The sequence below is a fragment of the Rattus rattus genome, chromosome 1 (genome assembly GCF_011064425.1).
Source record: "Rattus rattus isolate New Zealand chromosome 1, Rrattus_CSIRO_v1, whole genome shotgun sequence".
Classification (NCBI taxonomy): Eukaryota; Metazoa; Chordata; class Mammalia; order Rodentia; family Muridae; genus Rattus; species Rattus rattus.
This window is the reverse complement of record NC_046154.1, coordinates 265,123,988-265,149,869: the sequence shown is the minus strand read 5'-3', so window position 1 is coordinate 265,149,869 and position 25,882 is coordinate 265,123,988. Positions and strand designations below refer to the sequence as shown.

The 25,882-nt window shown below is 39.8% G+C and overlaps 1 protein-coding gene across 1 annotated transcript in view; it reads right to left on the bottom strand.

Annotated features, from left to right (window-relative positions):
* The window catches only part of Cntn1 (contactin 1), a 291,050-nt gene that overhangs the window by 200,213 nt on the left and 64,955 nt on the right, over nt 1-25,882 (bottom strand). The gene's annotated exons all lie outside the window — the stretch shown is intronic.

Genomic DNA, 25,882 nt, shown 5'->3' with positions numbered 1-25,882 from the left:
CTGATGCCCTCACACCAATGCACGTAAAATAAAATTAAGTAAATTATTGAGAGAGAGAGAGAGAGAGAGAGAGAGAGAGCGAGAGAGAGAGAGCGCAGAGTGAGCAGTATCATGTAGTAGTCAGTGTTCCTTCATCACCTCTGCTTCTGTTCGTGTCTCCAGATTCCTACATTGAGTTCTTGCCCTGACTTCCTTTCACAATGGACTACAACTGTAAGCTGAAATAAACACTTTCCTCACCAAATTGCCTTTGTTCAGGATGTTTTATCGTAGCAATAGAAAGCCAACCAAGAGAGACACCAGAGGCACTTCTGAGATGGGGGTGGCAGGACCTGGTGTTCTGGTTCTACATAAGGGGACCCAGAGGAACTTCTTTAAAATTTAAATTTCTAACCCTAAGGAAGTCCAAAAGGTAGAAAATGCAGTTATAGAGGACGGCAATCTGCACTTGAATATCTCATCCTCCCTCACACTGTATTCCCTAAACCTGTAAGACCTGTGCATGGGAATCTGGAGATAGCTGACCCCTAATTGTTGCTTTGCTGGCCATTCACTTCTGATCTTCTTCTGTTTGTCCCACTTTACGTCTCCTCTAAATCTTACATTCTAAACACTCCTCCCCATTCCTCGTTCCTCTTCCTTCTCCCTGACCACTTCCTCCTCTCCTTCTTTCCCTCCCGTGGTCACCATTCTAACTTCCCTTCCCTTCCTTTCTCACTCTATCTTCTCTCCCTGGATCCACCGTCTAGGGTAATAAGATCAAGCTAATTAATGTGTTTGTTCATACATGTTAAGTATTATGTATAATGTGTTAAATATTGTGTTAATGATTAATTAAATGTACCTCTAGCCAAATGTTCTTTCTGAACTCCACAGCCATCGGACAACTTACATGATTGACATTTACATTTGAGCACCTAGTGAGCTCCTCAAAAGCAGGCAATCTCTGACTCGCCTTTCTTTTTCTCTTGCCCTTCCTATTCTAAGACATAATACAATAGCTACTCATTGAAAAATCCTGAGATGCCATTTATTTTTTACACTCAAAAGATCACATACATGCTGATAAGATCAAACTGCGACCAGCCAGGAAGTCTGTTCTGCACTACAAACACATTGGCTTTATATTCTCTCTTGATTACTTCATAATCTTATACCATCATAAGGTAATTCTCAATTCTTCAAACCTGCTTGTCTCCAAATTCCTCCCATCCTAATGAATGATACCCTCCTACCGTATCTGCTGTTGTGTGAACCTTAGGCCAATAGCCGACATTTTTATTTCCTAATTATATTCGGAATCCATCTACTGATTCCCATCTTTGTTGTCAATAACTGAGATAAAGCCATCATTATCTGTTGCTTACACCATTGACGCAGACTAATGGAAGATTCCATATTCACTCTGCTGTCCATACTGGAAAAGGGGTTTTTAAAAATGTAGATGTTATCTTATTACTTACTAATAGAAAATATCCAGTGTTTTTCCACTCTAATAAATATTTTAAGTCTTCAATAGGGCACACTCTGTCCTGTTGGCCCCTAACCAACTCCCCAACCTCATCTTCGTCTCGTTTTGTCTGGCATTACTATATTTTGACCACATTGGGAAGATTCCTAATTTTAAAAATTATGTGCCCTTTGCCAGGAAAGCATTCATCAAATATCATCTTGGCAGGCAGCTTTGTCTTTTAGGCTGTGTTTTCTTTACTGCCCCCCCCCTTAAAATTAGAATGTCCCCCTCCTGTAGGTCACCCTGGATCAGGTTTATGTTGTTCCTCAACCAGAAGAGTAAGGAATGACATCCTTGTGCAATCATAGTTGCTTACTAACCACTCCACTAAAATATAATTTCCATTGCAGGTATAACATATTTGCTCTTTTGCCTTTATCTGACTCAACAGCCTCTACTGCCCCTTAGTGTCCTTGAACTCTCTTCTGTTGTAGAGTTCCATCAAGGATAGTCTGTCCATCACTGACCTGGCTAGCTGTTGCTGATGGTAGTAAGTCTAGCTGTTATGTCCATTTCTTCTGCAGGACAGCTCCTTGGCGCCTGGCTCCTGGTCTTCAGGTTGTAAACACTGGGTAGGGCCTCTGTAACTGAGATGATAGCCAGCTCTAGGGAACTCCAGCAAGGGCTCTCTCCAGGCTGTGGTTCACAGGACAGGGCTATTTCTGCACTCTTGGTAACAGAGTTCTCATGTGCTTCCATCCACCTTGGGGAAGCCTCCTGGGTTAGGAAGCCTGTTAAGTGTTTTAACACTTTTGCAATTTCACACAGATGCTTTAAAATAGAAGGTAGTTTTGAGTGGAAATTGAAGAGCAATGTTTATCCTTGTTCTCAGATGTGCCTTCTTCCCGTTCCACTGGGCTTTAAGGACAGAGGTTTGTTGTAATGTATGGAAGGAACAGTTTCGGTTTCTTATACCCTGAGCCTTAATGCCACATTGTACACTCACAAGCTGCCCACATCCAAGCTGTGTAAGGGCCTACTAAGTGACAATCGAGATGACAGTATGAATGAATAAATAAATGAATAAAAACTAGACAGAGAGCAGCCTAACTTGTTAGCCTCTAGGGCCACATGAAGTTCCAGCAAGGACTTCAAAGCCTTGCCTACATGGCTTACAGGCAGCGAGAAGCTCACAGGAGGCAGCTTTTACAGTGGCCATTTGTCTAGTGGTTGGTGAGCCCACAGCTGTTCCTGGTTCTTCTTGTGTAGGTTTTAATGACCCAGAAAATATTATTTTGTACTAACAGGACCATATGTAGAAATATGTAGAAATACAAAATTACTATTTGGCCCCCTTACCCCAAAAATGTTCTTTCCAATGACTTGACTACCTGTAGCAATGCCCCAACCACATAAGAAGCTTACACATACATTTAATTTATTGATGCTCATTTATAAAATTAGGTCATTATAAAATAAACTGGAATGAGGCACGTACTAATGATGCTTACACTGCTTTTGAGCTTCTGAGTGACACAGTGTATGGGAGTCGCGTTCCCACAACTTCTGGTTTCATTTGCATCCCCAGAGCACGTCTGTGGACCGAGCATTTGTTTGGCTTTTGTTTGCCTCAGCAATGTGTTCTGTTAGACTGCCTTTCTGAGAGCTGTTTGCTGGATGTGGAATTACACATTGTTTCTCTTTTTCCTCTCTAGCTTTAAAGATGAAAGCAATTCTTTGAAGAAGCAGGTTTTCTGATGAGGAGAGGGTAGGTGAAGAGCTGACACTGAAGGCAGGCATGGGGGCACGCGCCTTTAATCGTACAACTCAAGAGGCAAATCTGGTGTATCTTGGTGAGTTTAAGGCCAGCCTAGTCATACATACTGAGTCTCTGGCAAGCTGGGGTTCTACAGAGACCATGACGCTAAAACAAAGAGACAAACAAGCAAAGGAACGAGAATGAGGTTTTCTCATGTGAGGAAATGTTAGCAGATGTGGTAGAAACCATTTAGGCAAAGTAATAAAGGAGAGAGAATGACCTGGTCCCGTTCTTCATTCTGCCTGTTAGTAGCTGAGTCATGGTTACCAACCCCTACCCAGAGTGTCTCCTCCCCTGGCTTTTGGAAACCCTCCAGCTTAGCCTCCTGCTTCTCAGCTACTTCCGATCTCCGTGTTCTATTGAAACACTAAAAGATCGAAGGAAAAGAAACCTCTCCTTATTTCTTCTCCAGTAATTTTTAACCAGTCGAATAGTTTGAGCTGGCATGTAAAACAAATTCAGATTTCCAACTGATCAACTTACCCGCGCTTCCCATTTGGATTAGAGTAGCTAGTGATGTCTGGAACACAGACAGTCTGCACGTGAAGATGCCTTTCCTCCAAAATGGGACCTTCTCCCCGGCTCCCTTACTCTAGTTAAGGATGCAAGTCTCCGCCCATCTGCTCTCTGCGTGTCAGAGTTTACATTTTCGTCTTCCTCAACGGGCACTAGAACACTGCCGTATATTTGGCAAGTCTATTTTTGTTTTGTTTCTTTGCTGCTGTGGTTAACCTTGCCCAAGTTATCCCCCTCCTTTTCACCGGCTGTTATAATATGCTTCTGAGGAAGTCCCTTCTCACTTCCCACCAGGGTAGCACTGTTAGAGTAACCATGGAGTTATGGATTGGTCTGAGATGTTCATCACTTTCTTAACCCGATGCTGATGCTATTACACATCAACAGAATGCAGTAGGTTTTATCTTTGCCATACACGTCTTTTGCTATTTCTCCCTTGGTTACTACATCCCAGCTACCCCAGGTAACCCATGTTCACTCCAATACAAGCTCCTACTGGGACTTGCTGCTCTATTGGTGTAGAACATCACAGCTGCCCCCAGCCTCTTAGCTACCTTTAGATCATCACCCAAGTTGCTGTGGCTTGCGATCCCCTTGCAGTTTCCTCTGGCGGCATCTGTCTTTACTCTCTGACTGTGCCTCTGTGCCAGGCTAGTTGCTCTGTCATTCAATGATAATACATGTCTTTTTCTACAGGGAATTAATGTAGTTTTCACTCAACATGTGTTTTTTAGGAAGGCTTATTTAATACCTTCCTAGTCTGACGACAGGATCTCACTTAGCTGTACAGTTCTACTGCTTATCCTTCTAGACGGTGGCACACGAAAGATACCAAACACCTTTCTGATTTCATATAGGATAAGGTACAATTGCTCCATTTATTAACAGGATTGGATTCCTTCAGGCCGGAAATTGGCAGCTGCAGTAGATAAGGCATGGGTTCTTTCCAAATAAATAGTTTATGCTCATAGTCAACATCAGACTCTGGCCATGGATTCCTACGTGGTACTTTCTGTAGAGCTTTCACCACCATCCCCACAATTGTTGCCTCCTTGGCTTGCTCTTCCTGCCCCATCTTGAGTCCTGCGTTGATCCTGGGTACCCAGCACTTTGAACTCTTTGGCCTGCCCCGTGCAACCTGCTCTGAAACTCCGTGCCAGTTCACACTCGCCTAAGTGAGAGAGGCTCCTTCTCTCCACGATCCAGCTTGATTCTGTCCCTCGTGTCATTATCGCTTGTTGGAGTCCCACCCAGAGCATCAGCCTAAGACAGAACATTCATCAACCAATATTGATTCTAGTTAAATCTACCTTCAACCTTGGGGCGCCTACTTCAACCTATGACTCTTCCGGGTCAGCCTTTATTCTTCTAGTACAAGACTTTTCAGCTACTTGGAGCAGAGATCCCTAGGCTCCACTCCTATAGATGGCAATTGGAAGTCTGAGGCACAGCCCTCAAACTTACTTTTCCTGCAAACTCCCCAGGAATTCCCGTCACTGATAACGTCTCAAAATAAGCCTTGAAGACATCCCTTTAATAGCTTGAGACAAGCTTGTTAAAACCGGGCGGGAAGCTGTGGTTTTAAAAACACCACGGTTGCTTTAGAATCTCTTAAGAGCTGATGAACACGATCCAAGTGATTTTTCGGTTCTTGTTTAAGCTAACAGTCTCCTTCTATATTACATAATCGCTCTGTCTTATAAGCCTTCCTTCCCAACAGGAAATGTGGCTGTTTATGTTTTCCATTATGACATTTAAAAACACAGTATGATTCTGCTACAGTCAATTGTTTTTCCCTGGGAGATGTGCACTCCCAGAGCCTAGTACTTGATGTGCAGCAGCCCAGCTTTAGTCTTGGGCATGGTATCTACTGGCTATAAAGCCAGTTCATTCTTCTGACAAACTAAAAATGTACCAGAAAAGATACTTATAATAGCAATCTCATTTGATTTTTACATTTGCCAAATGGAAATGGCAGCATATCGTCTGTCGTACCTCATCTTTAAAAACTCTGATAAAAGAAAAGTTGTTAACCTCAGCACTTTGCTTTATGCTTCCGCTTACTGGTTGACATGAGACAAAAGCCTGGCATCAAATTATGTGAATTAAATCCTAAAACTATGACACTTAATTTCCTCCAGGATAGTAAAAAGATTTGTTCGCACTTTGTAATATATAATAATTGATGATAATGATAATAATAACGATGACGACGACGATGACGACGACGATGATGATGACAATGATGGTGGCTTTAGTCAGTTTTCAGGAGAATCAACAGAAGCATTAGGCTAGACGCCAATATGTACTCAAAGCAAACAACAACAACAACAACAACAACAACACACACACACACACACACACATACACACACACGGTATACTTATATTTAGAACACAGCCCTCATAGGTTTCTTCTCTCTATACAAGTCTGATAAATATATACATATATATGTCGGGATTTTGCCTGTGTCCAGATAGGGTCTCTATTATACAAGGTGGCTTCAAGCTTTGGAGGTCTGGTGATGCTCCTGTCTCAGACCCCTAGATATATGGATCTACTGGTGCATGTGATTGCCTTCAATTGTGGTTAAATGCATATAATTCTTAAATTTATTAATATACATTTATAATATATTATATATAGTATGCATTTATACTACTTATATTTAAAGACAGTTTAAAGAATTAGCTCAAAGATACTGGCATGAGTCTGGCAAGGAAGAAATCCCCAATGGCAGGCTGGAAGGGCTGAAAATTAGCAAGATTTGAAGATGGAAGGCATAACTACTTCTCACAGGGGACAGCATGAAGCTTCGTGTATGGCCAGTGGTATACATAACGTGCTTTTCTTACAACAAGCTGATTGAGATGTTGACCACATCTTCAAAATGTCTTCACGGCAACACCCACATTCACGTTCGTTTAAATGGCTGGATCCTTGAGAACAGCCAGTTCCACATACAAAATTAGTTGCCACACTCCTGAACAAGTTAAATCCAAAGGTCTTCCAGGACTCAACCTCAGTCCCCTGTTTTCCCTAGGGACCAAAGACTTCTCCAGTCACCATGTGAAAGGAAAAAATGTTGGAAATAGCCCCGTGTCCTCTGTTTTTAGGCCAGAGACCCATCCTGTGTCTTCCTGTGACTCTTGTGTTGTTGCTGATGTTGCTGTTGCTTCCTTGTGAAAAAGGGTTATACAAAAAAACCTAAAACAAACCAAAGCTTATATTATCCAGGCTTTCCTAGAACTCTCTGTGGAGACCAGGCCAGCCTTGAACTCACAGACATCTACCTGCCTGTCCTTTCTGAGGGCTGGGGTTAGAGAACTACACACCACACCGGCTCTTACTGAAACTCCAAAGTTTCATCTCAAAAGCTTCCATCTATCTCACGAGTTTTGATTCTGGGCATAATTTATTTCTTGATGCTTCTGTTCCCTTCGGGGAATTTTTCTGCACTGAAGAAATGTTTATTAAGCAAAAAACACAGTCAAAATTAAATCGTGGAACTTGTTATTTTTTGCTAGACTATCTTTCAGCAAAAGGTCTCCAGGAACATCATCACCTAATAGTACAATATTCAATTGTGTATTTGCATTCTCTCATCACGCTATTTACATAAATACCCACAGTATTTAATAAACAAGATATCCGATATTTTGGCAAGGAGTCACTTGGGTAAAATTCCAGGGGAACTTAATTTTAATGACAATAGTTTTTTTTTCAGTTTGATTTAAATTATAGATTTTTTTTTCACCAGCAATTCAAGGAAAAAAGAAAGAGAGTTATTCATTTTCTGATTCAAGGGGAAGGCTATAAAACAGCAGGAACTCGGGCAAGCCAGCAGCCAATCTATCTTGAAAGAAATAAAACCCTATCCACTCTGCAGTGGCTGGCACTACTCTTCCCCAACAATCCCCCATTTAGATACGCAAACAAACTGCCCTTTGTTCTTTGTTTATGCTATAACTAAACCACCACTCTCAACACACTTCAGAAACTCAGAAATAGTGTTGCTGTCTCTCACGGACATAACGAAAGCCATTCACTGTAGCGCTACTGGGAGATCGTGGTCACCTGCGCTGATGATCTCTCTCTGCCACTGCTGCGAAATTGAACCACACTTGTTATTTTGAATAGAGCATGTTCGAAGAGAACCCTACGCTATGAAAATGCAAGGAAATGAACTAAATTTACTCACCTGACTTCTCACCAATCCCTAAGCATTCTATTTCTGACCTAATTTAATAGGGGAGGGTTCAAACCAGTGGGTCTTCACCTTTCTGATGCTACAACCCTTTAATACAGTTCCCCATGTGGTGCAGACCTTCAACCATAAAATTATTCTCACTGCTACTTCACAACTGAAATTCTAGTACTGGTATGAATTATAATGTAAATGTCTGTGTTTTCTGATGGTCTTAGCTGACTCTTATGAAACGGTTGTTCGGCTCCCAAATGGGTTGTGACCTACAGATTGAGGATCCCTGGTTTAAACTAACGAATCCAGTAACAACACTTTATGAGTGTCCTGATAAAAAATAAGCACCAGATTTAGAGGCAGCAGAAATAATAGAGTAATCTCCCTGAAGGACTGAGTAAGACATGAGTCGGTTAGGAACAATTTCATTCATTTGAGAGATTTAAGAAGAATAGATATTTTCCCAGTGCCAGACAGGGGAGTTCCTTCAGGAAGAGGCAGACACATGTGGGAAGCAGTAGGGAAAGACACACTTGACTTCCATTCATTGGTGAAGGACAAGGTAGGGGACATCACTTAGAGACAGCAAATAAATACATTATCTTCTACCTTAGGGATTTCAAAATGTAATTCTTGAAGTTCCAATGTGTCTTATTGCTTGGTTCCACAGTATCTGCACAGTTTGGTGGCCCCACATGTGAGGTGCTAAGCTGTTGAAATAATTAATTAATTAAAAAAAAAAAACCAGCAGCGGGTTCGATACCAGCCTCAATGGATTATGTGTTTGAATGAAAGACAGTGGAATAGCTGGGCCACCGCCTAACCTCCATGTGGTTAATCCCAAGTTATTATTTACTGAATTCTGCGTTCTATTAAACAGCCCTCTGTTGTTTACCCCAGATCCTCCACGTGGCGGCCATGTCTCTCTGTCCTGCACTATTCTCAGATATGGCGCTGCTCCTCTCTTCCACACTTAACTGGCACGGCAGAATTCTTTGCCCCCCACACTCTCCCGGCACAGTGGATGAATCTCCCCCTTCTCCCTCCTGGTCTTGCTCCTAGTCCCAAGTCCAGGATCCTAAAATCCCGCCTCTGTCTTTCCTCCCCAGCTATTGGCTGTTGGTATCTTCATTTACCAATCAGAACCAACTGGGGGAGAGGGGTTGGCTGCCAGAAGCTACAAGTAGATACCCATGCAAGCAGTTTTTGGGGAAGCAAAATTAGCATTCATAGTACGAGAAACTACACTAAACAAATATTTACTTCTAAATGCAAAAATGATAACATTTTCTGAATACTTAGGTTACTTTGTCCAGGCTAGGGCAGGTTAAAAATATGCTTTAGTTATAACGATGTTGGCAATTACAAAAACCAGTCTTCAGATTTGGACGGATGAAAGGAGAAAACTTTGGAAGCAGAAGCTCTGGCCCTGATGGTGGCAGAGGCCAGGACTTTGCTAAACCACGAAACCAAGGTGGCTATGGAGGTTCCAGCAGCAGCAGTAGCTATGGCAGTGACAGGAGGTTCTAATTACAGCCAGGAAACAAAGCTTAGCAGGAGAGGAGAGCCAGAGAAGTGACAGGGAAGCTACAGGTTACAACAGATTTGTGAACTCAGCCGAGCACAGTGGTGGCAGGGACATGTTTTAGACAATACTCATGTGTGTGGGCAAAAACTCCAGGACTGTATCTGTGACTAATTGTATAACAGGTTATTTTAGTTTCTGTTCTGTGGAAAGTGTAAAGCATTCCAACGAAGGGTTTTACTGTAGACCTTTTTCATCCATGCTGGTGATTGCTAAATTAAAAGTCTGATCATGACGCTGAATAAATGTGTCTTTTTTTTTTTTTAATGTGCTGTGTAAAGTTAGTCTACTCTGAAGCCATCTTGGAAAACGTCCCCAACAGTGTGAAGTTAAGATTCCTTCAGGGTGGTGCTATGATAAATTCCACTTGGAATTTATTTATGGTTGCTTGGGTAGAGAAGCCATTGTCTTCAAAAACCTTGGTGTTGCTAAACTGCCAGTTACTGTTGTAACTTAATGAGTTTCACCATTGAAAGGGTCATCCAAGCAAGGTCACCATTTGGTTATAAAGTGGTTGTTGGCACATCCTATGCCATATCAAAATTGAATAACGGTATCAGATAAAATAATGGATGGGAATGAAGCTTGTATATCATCCATTATCATGTGTATTCAATAAACGATTTAATTCTCTTGACAGGTTAAAAAATATATATACACAAATATATATATATGTGACACAAAATAAATAATTATAAATCAAGACAAAATATAAGATAAATGATTTAAATCAGGATAACAAGTCATACAGAAGTAAAGAGTTCAAAAATTATGTAAATCCTGTTTCTTGTCTGTAGCATATAAGCCTACCCTCAGGTCTGACAGAGCTACTTATCGTAGTGTGTTGTCTTGAAACATTTTTCTTTTGCTGTCTTCTTTAATACTGTGATTTCCTACTCCTATGAGTCCATAAATTTTCTATCTCAAAAGGATACCCACATGGGAAACACTGGATTAAGCTGACCAATCACCTCTGCACATAGTAAGGGGTCAAAGTTCAAAAAAATAAATGATATCTGGAAATAATACAAAAATTTAGGCTAAGAAAATTCTAGGATCATGGTGGCCGTTTAAAAGCAAATTTTGTTGTTGTTGCTGCTGTAGTCGTTGTTGTTAAATGTTAACAAATAACTAATTGATAAACTAAATACATATTTTCTGTGTGAATGCGTGTAAATCTGTCTTTAAACACTTAGCTCAGTACAAAATTACTACCTATAACTCTGAAAAAAAAATCACTCTAACAATATAAAACATTTGAGGAAAACATGTGTTGCTCTCTTAGCCCTGGGTGTGAAAACCCTCCCTTTTACAGGTTGTATTTAACCCTGAAACTGAGATCTTGGTCATATCCTCTCCCAGGAATACAGAACTTGACAGTCCTTGTTCCAAAAGGGCCTCCCTGCTCGGTGAGTTAAAGTCCTAGCTGGCTGTTAGGAAACTGGCAGGAGCTCTCTTCTAGGATCTTCATCCAGTGAGGATTTGTAAGAGGGGTTTCCGAAAGAGAAAAATCCCGGAGAAATGTGAGAAAGTTACAGGACTCATTTGCTTTGTCGAGTGGAGGTATCGGAGGGACCTAGACAAAAGCCTTCTCTGAGATCTAGCGTGCTTTTAGGTAGAGGCTCGGGAGCTCTACTCCTCTCTCCAGACTGTGGAATAACCGAGTCCCGGAGACCTACAGTGCTGCTGGGCCCTGACGATGTGCAGAAGTGAGATGAGAAAAGAGAAGCAGGCGAAGCACAGCATTCTTTCCTGTGGTGTGGTCATGCCCAGGGAGAGGCTCTACTTCCTGTCCCTGTAGGTAGCCCTCGGTGGGTGTTGGCAGCTGTTGCCTGGAGACAGGCCTTCTAAGGACTTCGCTGGTACGATGAAATGACAGAGGTCAGGAAGTGGTGATGCTCATTTGGTTTAGTGGGATTGTGGTTTCCTGTAGCTGAGATGGCACGGAATAGGGCACACTAGGGTAAGGAGAGTCATCCGGTTCTCAAAGAAGGGATGGTGGGAACAGGGACACCCTTTCTCTGTTGTGTAAATTGATGCTGGTTCTTGTGGCAGTAACAGCAGACACTTTCCAGTCTGCTGTTGTACCTGCTTCTCCTAACTGGCATCGAGGCCATCCCTTCTACTCTCTCATTCTCTATGGTAAAACATAAAACTTGTATTTTATCCTGTTTGTTTGAAGTCAGTGATAGAATTGTATAATGCCTTTGACATATTATGTGTCACCTAGAGTCTTGGCTACTGGGTTTTATTTAACCTTAAGTTTCTTTGGTATTCTAGAATATGGTTTAGGTCACATTTTCACGTACAGCTCTGATACCAAACCTTAAAAAAAATACATAGGATCATCGGTAACATATAATGGGAAAAAAAATACAGGAGGTAAGTTTTGCAAGACAATGTGAGTTAAGGGACTTTAGTTTGACACTAACGATCTATTAATGTTGTAACGCTATGGTAGAGTGTTTCCACCTGCTTCAGGAGAAGAGAGAACAGTTGAGCTGAGAGCAGAGGCTGAGTGTGGAAGGCTGTGCAGTCTTCCCAGGTACAGGGCTGTGCAGTGAGCTCAGAGCACCAGGATCACCAGTCCTGAGCAGCAGAGGGGTGTGACCTTTAGCAAGACTTAGATTTATGTAAGTCAATAAGTCTATGTCTTAACAGTATCAACTGTTAAAATATGTGAGCCTATGAGGGGCAACTCCATTTAAACCATCACCATTACTTTTCTATATTCTTATTTCCATAAGTGTTTATATATTCGTGTCTTTGGGAAGTCTGCACAGACTTTTCTAATCTTCCTGAGAATGCTGCCTTTCTACCATGCCCCAGGATCCTCAAAGGGACCTTTTACCTTTTCTCTTTTCACAAGTATTAGCGGAGGTTTATAATTAAAGGATTTGAGACATTGTATCGTAGTGATACACTGTCACTATGATACAATGTCTCATACAAATATATTTTGTCTCACCATTTTGAGGAAGAAGAGAGCAATTATTTCAGGAGTTCAGGAAAATTTCTCAGTAATTTAAGTGTTATTCACTGATAGGTGATTTAGTAATCAAAATGCAAATAGGTGGATTAGAGTTTCATTTCTGTTTCATGCCAAGCTTCAGCCCAGAATAGCATTAGTGTAATAGCAGAAAGTCATGCTGAAAACACAGATTATCTCCATCTGGAAAAATCAAGCTCAAAGTCATCACAGAGGCAATAATTATGTAGCGATTAATATTCATGCCAAGGTCTTATGCTAAACCGTCTGGAGAGATTCTAAAGATGTGGAAGATACAGCTCGTCTCCCATATACATTTTGTAACTCATTATACTTGCATATAAGAAGGAAATGTAACAATCAAGATTCTAACTATGCATTAAGAATGGAAGACAAGAGGGGAAGATCCAGTAATCTATAGTAAGAGTGCACTGGGCAGTATATAGTGATAAGGAATTTTTACATGCCATCTTCAATATCCTCATAGCAGAATGAATAACGGAGGATGAGAGGCATGTTTACCGGTGGTAATAAGTCACCCTGAAGGGGGTCCCTTCTCTGACTTGGGTAACTCCATTTTGTATCTTACTCCATCTTTTCCTTATTTCTGTTTCTTCCACATAGGCTCTAATTTTTAGGAGCAGATCTAATGATGAAATCTTATGACAAAGGACTGAAACCAACATTTGTAGAATGGGTCTTCCTGAGTCTGCCTGGCTGGCCTGGAACTCACAGAGACCATTGCATTTGCCTCTTTAGTACTGGGACTAAAGGCACACGCCACCGTGCCTACCCCAAGAGAGGTAATCTAGTCTGGTGAAAAGCCATGGACTACTAAGTCTATATATTCAGTGTTCAAGTCAATACTTTTTTCCCATTCATTTTCAATCCCCTGCATCAAGAATGCCAGATAAAACTGTACACGAAGGAAATAATCAATAAATCATCTATCACTCAGAAAACAACTGTACATGAATGCAATAGCATGACTCCTTGAGGAAACAAAGACTGCATTTGTTTATAAAAGGCTAAGTCATCTTGGTTTATTCCTTGGGGAATCTACAGCACTAAATCTCTTGTGCAAGCTCAGGTCTTCTTTTATTTAATAAGCAATTTTTGTTTTGATGAAATGAAATGAAAAGTCATGAGATTTTCCTCCACTAGTCACACTTAGGAAGGCAAAACAATGGCTTTTAATATCCACTCTATAATTTATTATAATTGAAGAGGAACTCAAGTTATTAAAATCTAAGATAATTCAATTGTGCAATAGAAACACAATAATATAATGTAATGAAGAGTCCCCAGCGAGTTTGAAAAGTAGAGGCCAGCATCCTCCAAAGTGCTAAGAAATCAGAACCATTTGATGCTAAAGAAATTATCGTTGATTAATAATAGCTTTCACATTCGGAATAAATTATTTAGGAAAATCTGTGAGATTGTCGAAAGTCATATGAACTGACAGCTATAAAGGTATTAAACTTTAAAAATAGCGAGCAAATGGAAATGGGTTTGATCAATACGAAATGTTCCCCTGTGTTGCACTTCCGATTCACGATCAGTGTAAACAGAAATTTGACAGAGGAATAGATTTCATAGGAACAGGCACCCACCATTGGTACCTGGTTTGTAGTGGCCATCAGAATTAGCTAGTAGACACGCTAAACCTTATGTAATCATGAGAGAAAAAGACCCAATGCCTTCAGAGCAACTTCAACTAAAGGATGGAAGTGAGTAATGCAAGGTAGGAGCTATTCACAGAGAGACAGTGGACATGCACACCGGATGCCACCGCTGCTTGCTTAACTGTCACCCATTAGTCTAATGCTATCCCCTGGTTGGACCCTCTCTGGGTCGTCTAGCCACTCTCTCCATAGCTTGAAGTCGGTCCTTGTTAAATTTTTACAAGTGAAGATGTAATTTCTTTTACCTCAATGCTGATTCACTTTCTTGGGCTTCTGAGCTCTGATAATCAGACTCTCTCCAATGCTCATAATTCTGGGAATGGCACTCAAGGCTTTCTCCTTTCTAATAACTCTCATCACCCAAGTCCCTCCAACTATCTCAGCTGAAGCACACAATGGAAGGCCAGAAATCTTGGAAATGTCTGTGGCAATGTCTTATCATCTAATAGGATGGATCTTTCTGACATAGAATATGCGAGACTTTAGTACTCAGCAGAAACACTCACTTGGAATGAAAGGTGAGAGGGATATACAATATGAAAACAACCCAACCTAGATTCTCGGAGGCTCAAGATGGAGAGGAGATCCCAGGCCACAACACTTGGTGCCTTTACAGCTGAGAGCAACCTTCAGCTCTTAAGCAAGGAAAGACCTGGGTCCTTTCACATAGTAAAGGGGCTGAATTCAATTGAACTAATAAGAAGGCGATGGCACACAGTCTGACAGCACCGTGATTTTAGCCTGGTGATGCCCATACTGGGGCTCTGACCTATAAGACTATATTGTAATTTATAATACAATAATTTGTTGTATTATTTCAACACAGTATTTACTTATTATCTTTAGGGTAAGTGATTATGGCAGAAATAGAAATGTATAGAAATTTTTAAAATATCATTTCTCTTTGTCTAGTTATTCTAGTATCTGAAGTTAATATTTCTGTCATGTTGTCTGCTTTGCTCATTTATGTCACTCCTCATATTTTGCAATTCTGAACTATTAGCTAATGTTTTTAGAACTTATTTAGGGGCTGAGATAGGGCACCCAGAGGTAACAACCAGCAAGGAGAACTGTAACAGATGAGGTGAAAGGCAGTACAAAGACCCACTTTCAGTCACATATATGAACACATACACACACATACATGCATACACACGCATGAACACCATACATACAAACATAAGTACAGGAACATGAACACACACACACACTATTGTATTTTATTTTTTATCTTGGAAACAGTGACTTTAGGCCCAAACTGTAAAGAATTTCTTTGGTTTTCGCCCAATAACTCCGAACTTAGACACAGGCTGAATTACTGAATGACATTTGTTGAACTACACTGATGAATTGTGACAGCAAAATTGGGATGGGAACTGATATTTCCCAAGGCGACTGGTGACAGTGTCTGGGTAGTAGTATGCTTGCTTCCTTGTATCTTCTCAGTGCTGGGCTTGCTTCTCATAGCCCTTCCCGCTAGCACCATTCTCTGTAGACCTTTCCTCTTAGACTTCACCTTGCCCCTCCCCAAGTTTATGTGCCCAACTCATCTGTTCCTGGTGTCGCTTATCTTTATCCCCTTCAGGTTTTGCCTTTTCTTCCCTCTACCTCAGCCAAGCATTTGAATAGCCATCTCTCATAGTCATACCTACTGAGTTTTCCCTTGCTCAGCTATGGGAAAGAGCACTCTTCCGTCATTTCTTGAACTATTAGAATTTATTCTTAGAAGACAGAATTGACTTACTGTACAGCTTGTTAAGGAAAACTATTCAGAGAGTTACAGCTTTCCCACTCGACTTCTCTGTATTGTGCACGAGTGTGTGCATTCGTGTGTGTGTGTGTGTGTGTGTGTGTGTGTGGGTTTGTGTGTGTGTGTGTGTGTGTGTGTGTGTGTATTGTTGTGGGGATGTGAGCAGTTGTGAGGGCACAATGTGTGCATCTGAAGGGTAGAAAACAGACTGGGGCTTTGTCCTTGTCTTCCCAATTGTTAAAAGCAGAGTCTGAGTTGCCTTAGTTCTTCTATGGCATATTTACATATGCTGCCATGGTGGTTTGTATAGTCATAGGGGTGAGCTTTGTGAAAACATAAACCACCTATGTGTTTCTTCATGATTATTTTGGAATTTAATATGTCATAGGCACTACCTGAATAATTTTGACAAATACAACTCATGAGTGGAAATGTTCAGTAAGAAGGAATTGATGAGAAGAGGTTTCTTAGCACTCTGCACATTCTAACTTCTGTTCCTTTGGCTAATATTAGAATAAAAGAATTTTTAAAATGTTGATATCAGTCCCAGAGCTAGAGAGCAACGGTCCTTGGGGTGAAAGTGTGGCCTAGGAAGCACAACTCTTCTTTATCTTCATGTTTATCTGCTGTCTGACCCACATGTCACAGGACAATCAAGTAAGGCATATGCTGATTCCAGGATGTAAATTAGTTTTAAAACCTTTGTAGCCTGAAGCATCCTTGCTAACAGAATGATAACAGATCAGAAACCATCCTTAAAGAATGGAATACTTACTATATGTAAGAAACTGAAGTGAGTGTTTAGTCTAGCTTTGCTCTGAGAGGTCTTGTGTTATTGAGGGCTCTGGATTCATGGAACACAGGTTATTTTATTTTAAGGGAAATCAGTGTCTTATTGACAAGCGAAGAGATAATTGAAAAGGTCACAGTCTTGAGACATTAATTTGAGGCACAGAAAGGAGAAGTTTACTTAGCCTGTTTCTTCTTGCACATAATTTTTAGGTTTAGATAAAGCTATGTTTTATTTAAAATAGTGCCCTGAAATTTATGTTTATGATATGAAAGCATGTATGTCTAATTTTGTACTTGATCTTTCAGATAAATGGCCAAATCTAACATGAAATGTATACATACATACATACATACATACATACATGAATGTAAGTGAGTTACAATAAACAGACCACATGAAGCTCAAGACCAAAGTGTGAATACTTCAGTCTTCTTAGAAGGGGGAACAAAAATATTCATAAGAGCAGATATGGAGACAAAGTTTGGAGCAGACACTGGAGGAATGGCCATTCAGAGCTTGCCCCAACTGGGTATCCAGACCATATACATACAGCCACCAAACCCAGACGATATTGCTGATGCCAAGAAGTGCATGCTGACAGGAGCCTGATATAGCTGTCTCCTTGTCTCCTGAGAGGCTCTGCCAGAGCATGACAAACACAGAGGTGAATGCTAGCAGCCTACCATTGAACCAAGAATGGAGTCCCCATTGGAGGAGTTAAAGGATTGAAGGAGCTGAAGGGGCTTGCAACCCCATAAGAACAACAATACCAACCAACCAGATCTCCCAGGGACTTAACCACCATCCAAAGACTACACATGGACTGACCCATAGCTCCAGCTGCATATGTAGCAGAAGATGTCCTTGTTGGGCACACATGGGAGGAGAAGCCTTTGGTCCTGCCAAGACTGGACCCCCTCCCCCCGTGTAGGAGAAAGTCAAGGTGGGGAGGTGGGAAGGGGCGGGTGGCTAGATGGGGGAAAGGGGATAACACTTAAAATGCAAATAAAATAAATCCAATTAAACCTGGCTTCCCACTGAAGCTTCAACAGTGATTGTAGAAGCAAGCTCAACCTCCCCACTACTGAAATAGCCTATGTGCCATTCTTGCACTGCAAACCACATGCCTTCCTGTCCCTGTTACTATCTATCTGCTCTGGCAGAGCACTGCCATGTCTTTTGCCACACCCTGTGCACCTAACTCTTCATTGCTGCTGCCTCTGTTAGGGTCAGACTTTCATTTCAGGTTGTTTGAATGGTCGTGCCATTCTAACACCTCATTGTTACTTTTTAAAAACTTCTGCACCTTAATTGGATTCTAGATTCTTCCCTAAACTTTGGCAGACAAAATTAAGACCAGCGTTTGGAGTTCGAACAATATTGGTATGATCACCAGCAAAGGAAGTCCACACAGATCCGCCCAATAGTTACACAATCTTTGCTGCATCTTCTCCAAACATGCTTCTCTCTCTCTAGCACAGAATGTGTCTGTATCATCCCTCATGCTTTTGTCAGTGGTTGCCATATCCCAGAGAATTCCCTTCTCAGTTTTTCCCCTTTCCAGGTAGTTTTCTTAGCTGTGAGGACACAAAAGTTAAATACATAGCAGACCTAAGCAAGCAACTCTCCTACCGCCAACCAAATAACCCAAATTGAACTTGGGATTCCTTATTCTAGGATGGGATTTTTAAGGATACTGATAATGATCTTGCTTCACAGGACAGGAAGACCGAATGGTACAAAGTATCTACGTAAGTAAGATACATAGTTCAACACTGGAACTGTAGTAACAAATAAAACACATTATTACTGCTAATGATTTTATGACCTCCTTCGTTCACTCTACCTTAGATTCTGGCTTCTATCAACACCTTGATTAATTACAGTATACACACACACACACACACACACACACACACACACGCACGGGAATTAGAATATATATATATATACATATATATATATGTATATATATATATATGGACATAATTTATAATTTATATATGTACTTGTAGGGGAAAAGAAGCAATTCACACTACGTATTCTGGTTATATTTTAAATGTGAGAACTATTAAAACAAACAATTCAATTGAAAGAGCTTGAAGGGGCTTGAGACCCCATATGAACAACAATGCCAACCAACCAGAGCTTCCAGGGACTAAGCCACTACCTAAAGAATATACATGGACTGACCCTGGGCTCCAATTGCCTATGTAGCAATGAATAGCCTAGTAAGAGCACCAGTGGAAGGGGAAGCCCTTGGTCCTGCCAAGACTGAACCCTCAGTGAACGTGATTGTTGGGGGGAGGGCGGTAATGGGAGGAGGATGGGGAGGGGAACACCTGTACAGAAGGGGAGGGGGAGGGGTTAGGGGGATGTTGGCCCAGAAACCAGGAAGGGGAATAACAATCGAAGTGTAAACAAGAAATACTCAAGTTAATAAAGATAAAAAAAAAAAAGAAAGCTTATCATAAGTCAGAATGTTGCTGGCCTCTCAGCAATTTAGAACATACCATTACATACATTTCCATATAGATTTAGTCTATAAAATGAGCACACACACATGAGGACTTACCTCAGGGTGGTTCTGAACATTTCAGAAATGGCCTAAAGTATATCTATAATTTTATAGTTATGAGGTCATTGTTAACTGGAAGATTAAAGAGCTTTTGCTTCTACTAACGCTTGCAAAATGTTCTAGCAAAATATCTTCTGCACTTGAAGCCCCTGGCAGCACTAGACCACAACCATAAGATTTCAGCATATTTTAAAATCGCATTTAGAAAATTGGTGAATACTTTTAAGCTAAGGACATTTGACCTTTTTTTTTATTCATTTTGAAATCTAATTGCTTGCATCTAAACCACCATCTTATTCAGTCAGCATCATCTATTAAAAATTAATGCTTTCAATAAAACGACTGAAATTGTCCAATTTTACAGTGAAGAACACTAAGGAAAGAAGATTGGAAGAAGGAGGGTACATGATTTTTATATTAATATACATACTGATAGAGATCTATCAATTGGAGTGTTGTTAGATTGTTATGACAAAACATGCCACATTAATCATCAACAGTTTTTTTTTTAATGTGTCAAGGCAGAAACCAAATCCAAGTAGACACTTGAGATAGCTACTCTTGCAAGACAACCAATGAAAAATTAATGTGAGTAAGGGAACAGAGAGTAAGCTTCAATTGCTTTGATCATACCATTGCCATTCTAATGGAAAACCATCTTTTCTCCTGAGAAAATCTAAAACTGGATGCAGAAACCCAAATATCGACAACCATTAAGGAAGTCAGTACAGCAACCCTACTTTGTGGTGGCAAGGAACAGCTGAGAAGACACGGCGTCCGCATAGACAATTGCATTGGCCCCTGTTATGAAGCTGAGCTCACCCAATGATGTTGCAACTGCCTTGGGTCCTGTCACCTCACGCTGCTGGTTCTTTTCAGCCAAGTCTGGATAAAATAAAGTGAAAGGGAAATTTCGTGGAAGGCAGATTTAACAATAGCTAACAGTCCTTTAATCCATGTGACAGGATGATAAAATAACAAAGTAAACATCATGTTTTTTGTTGGTCTTTAATAAGTATGGATAAGTGTTTCTCACATTCTATTGAATAATCAAGAAAAATGCCCAGCCCCAAGCATAAAAGGGTAATACTGTGTCTTATTGTGCTTGTATACAATATGTCTCCTCTTGAGATATTCTATCCCACAAATAGGGTCATAGGAATACTTCTTACTAGACCTTCATCTATCAGTGTAGATAAGGGTTTGAAGGCCTAATGTAACCTTCCTTTTTAAAAATGAGCATTCTAAAGCTTATTTTTGTTTATGTGTACATGTCCATGTGAGGGTATGCCATAAGTACCTATAAGTGGTCAGAAAAGAGTGTCAGATGCTGTGGAACTGGAATTCTGCGTGGTTGCTAGTAACCTGAATTAGGTGCTGGGAACTGAACTCTGGTCCTCTGGAAGAGCAGCAAGTGCTCTTAACCAAAGAGCCAACCATTTAACCCATAGTTCATGATTCCATTCTGAGAGTTACTTTTCTTTTAGGTGCTTGTTTGAACTTCAGTTGCCACAGATTTTCTTCACATCCATCTCATAGAGTGAGGATGGGGTTGCTTCCTAGTGTAAAGAGAATCATTAATAAGTCATCTGACTCTCTGAGGAAAGCATCCTTACCAAACTCTTAAGTGTTGTATTCTAGGAATCTCATTGCCCCTTTCTTCTCAGTAAGTCCAAGGCTTCTAACCAAAACCAGCACCCTCAAATATAGAACCCTGATTCCTCCAGAATATTCTCCACTTTGATTTATGGGGTTTGGCTGAGTCATAACCTAAAGCTTGGCCATTATTTTTTTCTCCCCCCCCAAAAAAAAATAAATAAAAGAGAGGTTGGGAACATGACTTGGCAGGTCAATGGAACTTGCCACTAAGCCCGATGTCCTGACTTAAACTACCTGACTCCATGTTGAATTTGGAGAAAATTAACTTCTCACATCCCTGTGTGTGCTATTGATGCTTCCTCTTCCTCATCCTCCTCTTCCTCCTTCTCTTTCTTCTATTCCTCCTCCTCCATCTTCCTCTTTTTATTGTTGCTGTTGTTGTTGTTGTTGTTGTTGTTGTTGTTGTTGTTCTTCTTCTTCTTCTTCTTCTTCTTCTTCTTCTTCTTCTTCTTCTTCTTCTTCTTCTTCTTCTTCCTCTCTTCCTCTATCCCTCTCCCTTTCCCTCTCTCTCTCAACACAAAAGAAGAAAAGAAAAAATAAAAATGGCACCACAAGAAAATCTGAGTTACATCCGAGTTTTATTGTAGATATTGCCTATTCTAACATGTCATAGAGTTGGAAACTAAGTAATTCATTGCCAGGCATTTCAGATCTTTTATGTCTAAATTTTTAATAGGCCTAACCCCCAATCCAAGACTTTCACGCAACTGAATATGTTTTCTCAGCTGGAACATGTGTGCACCAGATGTGACAACCCTAGCATATTCTCTTCCTAGGCAGACACAGAGACAGAGAGCCCCTTGTGACCATCTTGTCCAACTGTGGTCACATATGATATACCCCTAAGCATGTCTATTCTCTTTCTGCAACCACTGTCCACCAATTCTCCACAATAGTTTCAAGCCCTGCAGGTGCTGTTGGCTCCACTGTCAAACAGTATAAGGGGCACCCTGGTCTAACAGCAGAACAAAGCATTCCTGAACTTTTGGGCTCTGTCTTCCCTAATAGGTGAACTTGAGGATGTCACAAGGCCTTGGTCTTGAATGGAATATAAAGGTAACATTGTATTTATGATTTGAAGCCCTTTCAAGAGAAAGATAAAGGGCCTAGATATCTTAGGAATACTGACTGATTTAGATCTCAAAGACTATCAAAGTGTGCTTGGATTAAAGCAGTGTGTGGGGAGAATCATACCCTCCAGAGTCCAAATAACATTGTCATGAGTGCACAGAGCTGAGCTCCTCTGTGAAGAGCCTTCCTGGTAGACCTCTATCACACTGGACTAGGTGTACAGGTAAGACAAAGTGCAAATAGGGCCTTGCATAGTCAGCATGTTCTCTTCAAAGGACAGATATATTTTATCTCGTTTTTACTATTCTTTGTAATAATTTTTTAAATTTTATTTCATTTTACTTATTTTATTATTTATTTATTTTTATTTTAAATAAATGACTGCTTCTTGTTAACAACAGAAAAACTTTCCGTTTTGACTCAACCCCCTAAAGAAGCGCATTTCAAATGATCTCTCAAGTAGTAGCAAACTTCTTGGAGAGCAAACTTGTAATTAAGGCTCCAACCCTGGTTACTGATAATTTGGAAAGCTTAATAGAAAACAAGACCTTGGAGGCTTGCTGTTGATATTCTTACTTGGTACTAATTGTTCCTCTTCTTGTAGCTACACGTCCAAATGACATCAGACATCCAACTTTTAAGTGATGTCTCCTCAGTAGAATCCCAGATGAATGAAAGCCAAGGAAGGTTAAGTTCTTATTTATTTTAAGTTGCCCATGAAGAAACTCTTAGTTAACAGTGTTCCTCCACATTTTTTTTTAAAAAAGTGATGAACAATGAGAAAAAGTTGCTTGGAAGGACACCTTAAGTAAACCTGACATATTTTAGTTAACACACTCTGCCTTTACAATTGCTTTTCTACTTTCTCTGTTGAGAACTTCTATGTTTTCATTTAACAAAAAACCTACTGTCATCCTCATCTGCTGTATCTAACTTGCTGGCATCCATACACTTGAAACTTGGGTTCATTAGTAAGCAAATTAAAGGCTCCCACAACAAAAGTACTTTAATTGTCACAGCAGTCAATATGACAGTCAAAGTGACCAGTGAGTGATTCTTGGGTGAGGAGTGCATACATTAAATAAAGACGTGGATGAAGAGAGGAATAAGTCCATGAGTTTTAGCATATCTGTTGAGGCCTCATTCATATTGGTATATTCAATAAGTGAAGTAACAATAAAAAACCTTCAGTCCTAAATGTTTCAGAGGATTCTAGGAAGTCTAAACTCAACCAGAGTCTCAAATGCCTATTGCCTAGAAGAGTATAGCAGTTATGATCTAGGCATATCTTTAATAAAAGAGAACAGAGATTCAAAACAAAAAAGTAACAAAAAATAGCAATGGTGTGGGCTCAGAAAACGTGACAGTACATCATGTGAAAGGGACCCATGCTGTAAATAGTTGGTTTTGTAGGATTTACAATAGAGAATGAGCCATGTTTGCTGAATAAAATAATTTTTGTGATATGGAGAATCTTTTATTTCTGTAGTTGGCCCATGACGCAGCTCACTACTGTGGTGCGTTTTCACTTCACCATGGACTGCTCTCCATTATTGTTTTTGAATGCTTGTTTTTCTCTCCCACAATGACAGCCATGGAAAATGTTCAATACTTCAAGAAACAATCATCTTTAGTCTTCGTGAACAATGTGAAGCTTGAGCTGTAATATAAATCTGCAAGTAACAATTTATGATTGATTTTGACTTGTGGCGTGCACACACACACACATACACACACACATTGCACACATCAGCTTCAGAATCGGTGAATTTCTAGATTTAAAGCATGGCCACATCTTTCTTGAGACTCGGAGAATGGGGTAAACCATATCAGAACAGCAGACAAGTGAGCCATGGGGTGCCTACTCAGTATTCATCTGTGTGTTTTAGCATCAAGATGTCACAAAGACTTTAAAACAAATATGTATATAATTGACTTGTACCTGAAACCATGATGAAGAAAATAATTCCAGAAATAAAACCAAACTATCTAAATTCTTCGGGTTCAAGATAATTAATTAAATATTTAAACCCCCCAAAAGCAGCATGAAAGAAACATGCATAACACTGAAATTTTAAAGATAATTTGATTCTTGACTTGAATGTTAATTATTTCTTTAACAAAGTAGCTAAGTTATTTTAAGCTTGTCTCTTCCATACGGTAGATATATAAATGACTACTTTCTTAGTAATCATTACCAATATTTAAAATTTTGTTCTAATCTCAATGGTTTTTACTAAAATTTGATCTTTCTAGCCTTTGCTAGAGAAATGTAAAAATGTGGTCTAAGGTAGGAAACTACAGGCTTGAGGTAAGTGTTCACCAATGATCATAGCAGCTAAATCACATGAGAGCTGAATATAAGTTGTGTTCATGAAATCTACAACATCATTTTCTTTGAATTTACTTTTATGTATTTGTTTCAGTCTGTGAGAGTGCAGGCGCCATATTATAGATGCCTGGAGAGGCCAGAAGAGGATCTCATCTGCCCTGGAGCTGAAGATACAGGTGTACTTATAAGTACCTAATATGGAAGTTGCAAAATCAACTTGGATCCTCTGCAAAACCAACAAGTGCTTTCAACTATTAAGTCATATCTCATGATCCTACAGTACTTTTCAAAACACAGAGCTTATTACATTGAGTTTATTTATTTGATACATATTCACAAAAACTAAACTCAATGTTTGCTTTTCCATTACTCTATTGGAGGAGACTATAAACTACTACAATAACATTTCTGTAATCCTTCTTGTATGTTGCTTTGTGAAAGTGTAATTGCCCCACCTATGGATGACAGAACTACTGATAGAGATCTATTTCTGCCCTTAATTTAGACATTCAAAAATGAGTATCTGCTTTTGAAATTCTCCCTAGACATTTTGTTCTTTCATACTTTACTTATATTGCCCTTCCAACACAGAAAACTTTACTAAGACATATTCATAGAAACTAAACAGTAGGTTCTAGTCATCTCTAATCTTATACACAGACTCTAATTTTCCAAAATAAATTCCCAATGATCCAATTTGTTTTGACTTTACTTCCTTCTATGATCCACTCAACCCACAAACACGAGTTAGGTCATTATATTACAATTTCTTTACTCTCATTTCCATATTTGTTCCACAACAGTCATGTAAACATACTCTATAAATGAAATACCATCTGCTGATTTCAAATTATTTGTGTAAGTTGGGGAAATAAAGATCTTTTAACAGGCAATGGAAAAGGAAACCCAAACCTGAAGTTCTGAATTAACAAACCTTATAGACGCAGCACTGTCATACCAGTCATGAAAGCAAACACGATATCCTGTGTTAAAACTTTGCAGTGAAGAGACAACAATAAAATAAAATAAAATAAAATAAAATTACTGATGAAGATTTACTGAGTTTATTGTATGTGGCAAATTTTTATGGGTATTAAGAATGCAGGGAAACCATCGGAACTAGTAATGTTTATGTTTTCATGATGCATCAGGTTTAGGCAACAGGGTAGAGTGACTTCTGTAAATATTGCAAATGCCCACATTGAGAGCAAATACTCCACATACTCTTCTAGCAACATGAAATGAAAGGCTAGTTGAATTTCCCAATGTTGGTGGTGATTTGGCATGAAATTAGACAGTCTTTTTGTCTAATATTTGCAAGAAATACTTAAAAATGCCAACATGAAATAATGCAGAGATCAGAGAATCTAAAATATTTTTAGATTTAATATTTATTGTGTGAATGAATGTGCACATGCTTGAGCCATAAAACATGTGTAGAGGTGAGAGGA